The sequence below is a fragment of the Ascidia mentula genome, chromosome 1, assembly GCF_947561715.1.
Source record: "Ascidia mentula chromosome 1, kaAscMent1.1, whole genome shotgun sequence".
In the NCBI taxonomy this organism is placed as follows: domain Eukaryota; kingdom Metazoa; phylum Chordata; class Ascidiacea; order Phlebobranchia; family Ascidiidae; genus Ascidia; species Ascidia mentula.
In genome coordinates this window covers 6,025,833-6,033,359 of record NC_138566.1, presented here as the reverse complement: position 1 = coordinate 6,033,359, position 7,527 = coordinate 6,025,833, and the positions used below count along the sequence as shown (strand labels likewise).

The window sequence follows — 7,527 nt, the reverse complement described above, 5'->3', positions numbered from 1 at the left end:
ACATTGGAAATACTTCTATGTTCATTAGAATTGTGTGCAAGCTGGCGTGAAATCACGTCAAACGCACTGACGCGTGCTTAATTACCCCATCGTCCTAATCCTGTTCTGACTATCCTTGCAATTCTGGTTCCTGATTTCCAAATGTCAACTCGTTTTCACGTAAAACGTAAAAGTTCATGACTTTTTTCCTTTCCTGCGAACATGTATAAAACCCCGTCATGAAAGACCTGAGATTAGATGGAGTTTTAGATGCACTTTTGAATGTGAATTGTGTTAATTTGCGTAAAGTCATGAAAAGTAACTCCGTGTCAAAACCCTGTGTTAAACTTTTTTGATGTAACTTTCGTAATTTTGAAAACTCTAACAGGTTTGTAGCGAATTAACCAATATTGTAAATAACTGTGCTTTTACAAAATAAGTTGCGACAGAATAATTTTGTAAATGAAAAGGCTTATGTTCTGTAAAAGGAAGTTAACTATTTCTCTGGTAAATCCAATATGTGAAATACAAACTCACACAAACGTGACATGAAACACGTCACAGTTACTTATCAGATATTTTGATATTGTGTGGCTATTTAGAAACTAAAACCGTGTGTTTTTTAAGACCGAAATCGATTAAACCTGTATTGACAAGCAGGCAATATTATTTTATCAAATCGGCATTTCATCATCAACTATGGCAGCAATTCCATGTATTGGTAAGAATAATAACAAGCACGATTTATCAGAATAATCATCACACATCATAAGTACTGTGATATTAGCGTTTTACAAAAGTGTGCCATAAACCACTGGTTTGAAACCGTGTATACACGTAGAGGGATCTAGCCCTCGGATAGGCATTGTTTTTTATCTGCGACAGCAAATTACTTTAGTTGGTGTATATAGTGAAGCAACCAGTCAATGATTTACGTCAGCAGATTATATTTTTTCAATAATTTCGATTTCGCTTATGGGTTACCATAACATCGTCAGTCTATTTGAATAAGAAACTGACGATGCCTTTGGTAACCTACACAAGCGAAATCGATTTTTCAATATAAAATCTGCTGACATAAATCAGAGGCTTTTTGCTTCACTATATGCACCTTAATCACGTACATAGACATAACAGAAATTGCGCCAAGTCAAGTCGAAATTTGCATAGCCTACGGTTACAAGCAACGTTTGTTCTCAGATTCATTTAAAAAACTTGGGCTGAAGTCTGGAAAAGTCCCGAACCACGCCTTGTCATCTTCAAGCCAATGGGATGCTAAACATCACGCCCGTTATGGTCGACTGAACACACCCAACAGACCGGGTCTGCATATCGGGGCTTGGGCTGCTAAAATCAGTATGTATATGTGACAAGCACTTAGACGTACAATTTCCTCTATTTGTCAATTATAAAAAATCAGTAATGTTTTTTAGATAAGCCTGGGGAATGGATTCAAGTCACTTTGGACAAACCAACCAAAGTTACCGGTGTTATTACACAAGGTAGAAATGGCTTCGAACCTAGACAATGGGTGACGCGATATAATATAATGTTCATGGGCCCTTTCGACAATGACTGAAAACAGTCCAGGACTCTACGGGCGAAAAGGACGAGGTTTTTACGTTGATTGTTGAAATAGTTTAAATTTGGTTTTTGCACCTTCCTAACCCTTTATTGCAAAAAAAATCAGTTCACGTTAAACAGGATCTTTGTTCGCACTTTCATTGAAACTTGTTTTTGGTTACATTCTGGTTAAGACATGAAATACCAAAAAACTTCTAACCAATCGTTTGTTTTAGTCAGTTTTTGGTACTACTCCCTAACATTTTTCGCAGCTTTTTCATGGGAACAGCGATAGGGACACAAAGGTAATCAACGTCTTCCACGAACCGGTGGTTGCAGTGAAACTTCGTCTTGTCGTCCAAGAGTGGAATGATGGCATTAGTGTGCGTCACGAATACTTGACGTCTTCATAAGAGTGACTTGTGGCAAACAACAATATCACAATGTATATATTTAACATGCAGCATATCAGCGATATTATTTGTAACAGAACTAACATTGAAAATTAAAAACTGATTGGAAAAATACATCTCTTTTAATGTAACTGTTGTTGTATTCTGGGCAGGTAGAATCTTTAAACTGCATTTATACCATACTTACGACACGACCAACCCCTTTTGTGTGGAATACGAATCCCACAAAATTAAATAATATTATTGTATAAACGATATATAAACACACCTTTAAGGAATCTTGAAAATTTAGCTTTAGAGGTAATTCGCCTTTCTGCACCTGGTAACAGTTTCTCTTGTTTGCCAAAAACAGTTTCCGGGTCAAATGACTCACGAAGGGGGACTACTATTACTTAACAGAAAAAAAATTGATTGCAGTTGCATTAAGACAGCACGTGGGGGGGAGGGGAGGGGAGGTCGTTTGCAAAGGCTTACCGTCAAATTGCCAGTCCTAGGTTTGTCTCTGTCTTGTTTTCAAAATTTTATGTATCACGTTAGCGATCATAAATGCTGTAACAACAAGAACACCCTGTCCCAGTAACTGTTTTATTAGTACGCAACTAACTAAGACTTAATAGGTCGAAACAGCGGCCATATATATGCAGCTCAAATTAACATCAAAATTCGATTGTAGCTCTTGTTCACTTGTTGTCCCACGTTTAATGCAAATAATGCAATACTATACTAAACCAGTTTTACAATGTTTTCCATTCCTACGCATGAGGCTTGCTGCCAGCAATCGCACGACCAAAGCGCCTAATATGACGTCACGCAACAATAATCTCGCTTTCGCACGATTTCGTTCGCAACGGTAAAAGTGCGACTTTGATCAGCTGTATCTCAGAAACCAATCGCCGTATCAAGCTACTTTTTTCGCCAAAATTGTTTTAAAGTTATGACCATCTCTTATTTAAACTGTTAACATGTTTTATTTTTCCGTGTCACATGCACCTTAGATCTGTTGCCTAGCTGCGCATGGCTGTATCAACGTGCGTTACATAGGGAATAAAGTTATAACGGTATTTGATGAGGTTTTGTACTTGCATTGGTTTTGTTCGTGAGATATATTTGACAATACATATATTTAATTTTTTTTTTACATTTTTGACAATACGTATTTTTAATTTATTTTTTTACATTTTTGACAATACATGTTTGACATTTACTAGTTATAGACTAGGTTCACCTGAGCTGCTGTTACGTAATGGCTTAAGTCATACACTTTACATGAACAATGAACTGTGGGTGATTTCGTGAGATGCGCTGTAGTGTACCAAGCTAGGCAATGTTATTTTGTGAGTTAGTTTGATTGTACGATGTACGAGACGTTAACTTTGAACTTGACTCAAAGTGATTTCCTGTTTGCTATAATACACCAGAAAACTGCAGTTTTGCCATCGTTAAGTGTTTCGCATCAGTATTTTTCCTGAGTACGCATTGTCCCGTCTGCTGTCAGGCCTCAACAACATCAATAAAGGAATGCAATGCAAAAATGTTTTTATTATGCACGTCGTTGCTAAATAACACCACAAACCTTTGTTAGGACAAATTGCTTTGTAAATTGTTAAGATGCAGAAAGCACTCGCCTTTGATTTTTACTTGCTCGCAATGCGCCTCCCAAAACACGCACCGATCATGCATTCATCACGCATTCATCGCGTGGGCCGCTTGGTCTTGGCGTAAACAAACCCGCAAAACTATTTTTGAAAACATTGGAAATTCTTCTATGTTTATTAGAATTGTGTGCAAACTGGCGTGAAATCGCGTCAAACGCACTGACGCGTGCTTAATTACCCCATCGTCCTGATCCTGTTCTGACTATCCTTGCAATTCTGGTTCCTGGTTTCGAAATGTCAACACGTTTTCACGTAAAACTTAAACGTTTATGACTTTTTTCCTTTCTGCAAATATGCATAAAACCCCGTCATGTAAGAGCTGAGATTAGATGGAGTTTTAGATGCACTTTTGAATGTGAATTGTGTTAATTTGCGTGAAGTCATGAAAAGTAACTCCGTGTCAAACCCTGTGTTCAACTTTTTTGATGTAACTTTCGTAATTTTGAAAACTCTAACAGGTTTGTAGCGAATTAACCAATATTGTAAATAACTGTGCTTTTACAAAATAAGTTGCGACAGAATAATTTTGTAAATGAAAAGGCTTATGTTCTGTAAAAGGAAGTTAACTATTTGTCTGGTAAATCCAATAAGTATGTGAAATATGAACTCACATAAACGTGACATGAAACACGTTACAGTTACTTATCATATATTTTGATATTGTGTGGCTATTTACGAACTAAAACAGTGAGTTTTTTTAAGATCGGAATTGAATAAACCTGTACTGACAAGCAGGCAATATTATTTTATCAAATCGGCTTTCATCGTCAACTATGGCAGCAATTCCATGTATTGGTGAGAATAATAACAAGCACGATTTATCAGAATAATCATCACACATCATAAGTACTGTGATATTAGCGTTTTACAAAAGTGTGCCATAAACCACTGGTTTGAAACCGTGTATACACGTAGAGGGATCTAGCCCTCGGTTAGGCATTGTTTTTTATCTGCGACAGCAAATTACTTTAGTTGGTGTATATAGTGAAGCAACCAGTCAATGATTTACGTCAGCAGATTATATTTTTTCAATAATTTCGATTTCGCTTATGGGTTACCATAACATCGTCAGTCTATTTGAATAAGAAACTGACGATGCCTTTGGTAACCTACACAAGCGAAATCGATTTGTCAATATAAAATCTGCTGACATAAATCAGAGGCTTTTTGCTTCACTATATGCACCTTAATCACGTACATAGACATAACAGAAATTGTGCCAAGTCAAGTCGAAATTTGCATAGCCTACGGTTACAAGCAACGTTTGTTCTCAGATTCATTTAAAAAACTTGGGCTGAAGTCTGGAAAAGTCCCGAACCACGCCTTGTCATCTTCAAGCCAATGGGATGCTAAACATCACGCCCGTTATGGTCGACTGAACACACCCAACAGACCGGGTCTGCATATCGGGGCTTGGGCTGCTAAAATCAGTATGTATATGTGACAAGCACTTAGACGTACAATTTCCTCTATTTGTCAATTATAAAAAATCAGTAATGTTTGTTAGATAAGCCTGGGGAATGGATTCAAGTCACTTTGGACAAACCAACCAAAGTTACCGGTGTTATTACACAAGGTAGAAATGGCTTCGAACCTAGACAATGGGTGACGCGATATAATATAATGTTCATGGGCCCTTTCGACAATGACTGAAAACAGTCCAGGACTCTACGGGCGAAAAGGACGAGGTTTTTACGTTGATTGTTGAAATAGTTTAAATTTGGTTTTTGCACCTTCCTAACCCTTTATTGCAAAAAAAATCAGTTCACGTTAAACAGGATCTTTGTTCCCACTTTCATTGAAACTTGTTTTTGGAAACATTCTGGTTAAGACATGAAATACCAAAAAACTTCTAACCAATCGTTTGTTTTAGTCAGTTTTTGGTACTACTCCCTAACATTTTTCGCAGCTTTTTCATGGGAACAGCGATAGGGACACAAAGGTAATCAACGTCTTCCACGAACCGGTGGTTGCAGTGAAACTTCGTCTTGTCGTCCAAGAGTGGAATGATGGCATTAGTGTGCGTCACGAATACTTGACGTCTTCATAAGAGTGACTTGTGGCAAACAACAATATCACAATGTATATATTTAACATGCAGCATATCAGCGATATTATTTGTAACAGAACTAACATTGAAAAATAAAAACTGATTGGAAAAATACATCTTTTTTTAATGTAACTGTTGTTGTATTCTGGGCAGGTAGAAGCTTTAAACTGCATTTATACCATACTTACGACACGACCAACCCCTTTTGTGTGGAATACGAATCCCACAAAATTAAATAATATTATTGTATAAACGATATATAAACACACCTTTAAGGAATCTTGAAAATTTAGCTTTAGAGGTAATTCGCCTTTCTGCACCTGGTAACAGTTTCTCTTGTTTGCCAAAAACAGTTTCCGGGTCAAATGACTCACGAAGGGGGACTACTATTACTTAACAGAAAAAAAATTGATTGCAGTTGCATTAAGACAGCACGTGGGGGGGAGGGGAGGTCGTTTGCAAAGGCTTACCGTCAAATTGCCAGTCCTAGGTTTGTCTCTGTCTTGTTTTCAAAATTTTATGTATCACGTTAGCGATCATAAATGCTGTAACAACAAGAACACCCTGTCCCAGTAACTATTTTATTAGTACGCAACTAACTAAGACTTAATAGGTCGAAACAGCGGCCATATGTCTGCAGCTCAAATTAACATCAAAATTTGATTGTAGCTCTTGTTCACTTGTTGTCCCACGTTTAATGCAATACTATACTAAACCAGTTTTACAATGTTTTCCATTCCTACGCATGTGGCTTGCTGCCAGCACTCGCACGGCCAAAGCGCCTAATATGACGTCACGCAACAATAATTCCGCTTTCGCACGATTTCGTTCGCAGCGGTAAAAGTGCGACTTTGATCAGCTGTATCTCAGAAACCAGTCGCCGTATCAAGCTACTTTTTTCGCCAAAATTGTTTTAAAGTTATGACCAACTCTTATTTAAACTGTTAACATGTTTTATTTTTCCGTGTCACATGCGCCTTAGATCTGTTGCCTACCTGCGCCTGGCTGTATCATCGTGCGTTACATGGGGAATAAAGTTATAACGGTATTTGATGAGGTTTTGTACTTGCATTGGTTTTGTTCGTGAGATATATTTGACAATACATAATTTTAATTTTTTTTTTACATTTTTGACAATACATATTTGACATATACTAGTTATAGACTAGGTTCACCTGAGCTGCTGTTTTTTTTAAGAAATAATGACGGTTATCCAGCAGCGTAATTGCGGTGTGCGATGTCAGGGCTTTGCTGCACCCTCCTGTACGTGATATAATAACAGGATTATCGGGATAACATACATGTAGAAGCTTACGCGGTGCTTAGGAATTTGATACTTAAGCTCGTTACAGCTTGCTGCCAAAAACTCAAAGGTCTGAAAACACTGCGGCCAAGGTTCCTTTGAAAATATTTCGGCCATTAGTTGTTTGGTGTTCTTATTCCAATTGGCGGAATTTGCAAGTAGTTGCCGCTAAACAAACCACAGAAAAATAACTGAAGAAAAATACTATTCAAAGAAAAAGAAATGATTGCAGCCCTTTTGCCCACTGGAGGATATCTTGCAGCTTTTTTGCTAAAAAAATGTCCAAACGAGGGGTGAAATGCCCCTTTTTTTTATTTGAAGCAACTATTCTGCAACTAATTTGAATGTGTAAACAAGAGGCAGGCCTAACATAAAATGACAAATGACAGTAAACTGCATCTGTGATTTAATTTTTAGCTAAATCCAATGAACATTTTGATGCTTTTTAAATTAACTTTTTGACAACACCAAGCACCAAATGACCAGCTTAATGAAAATGTCAAAAAAATGCACTGAAACTGCTTCAAACACGCAAATAAACTCTGGCCACAGCACATACGTCCC

At 37.4% G+C, this 7,527-nt stretch overlaps 2 pseudogenes across 2 annotated transcripts; both read left to right on the top strand.

Annotated features, from left to right (window-relative positions):
- Window positions 1–260: 260 nt before the first annotated feature.
- Window positions 261–2,086, top strand: LOC145912649 (EGF-like repeat and discoidin I-like domain-containing protein 3; annotated as a pseudogene). Its single transcript, XR_014403311.1, has 4 exons — window positions 261–700; window positions 1,180–1,335; window positions 1,413–1,593; window positions 1,815–2,086. The product of XR_014403311.1 is annotated as an EGF-like repeat and discoidin I-like domain-containing protein 3 (transcript).
- A 1,864-nt stretch (window positions 2,087–3,950) lies between these two features.
- LOC145912656 (EGF-like repeat and discoidin I-like domain-containing protein 3) lies at window positions 3,951–5,776 on the top strand (annotated as a pseudogene). The gene is made up of 5 exons (XR_014403312.1): window positions 3,951–4,068; window positions 4,313–4,405; window positions 4,885–5,040; window positions 5,118–5,298; window positions 5,520–5,776. The product of XR_014403312.1 is annotated as an EGF-like repeat and discoidin I-like domain-containing protein 3 (transcript).
- The last annotated feature ends 1,751 nt before the right edge of the window (window positions 5,777–7,527 follow it).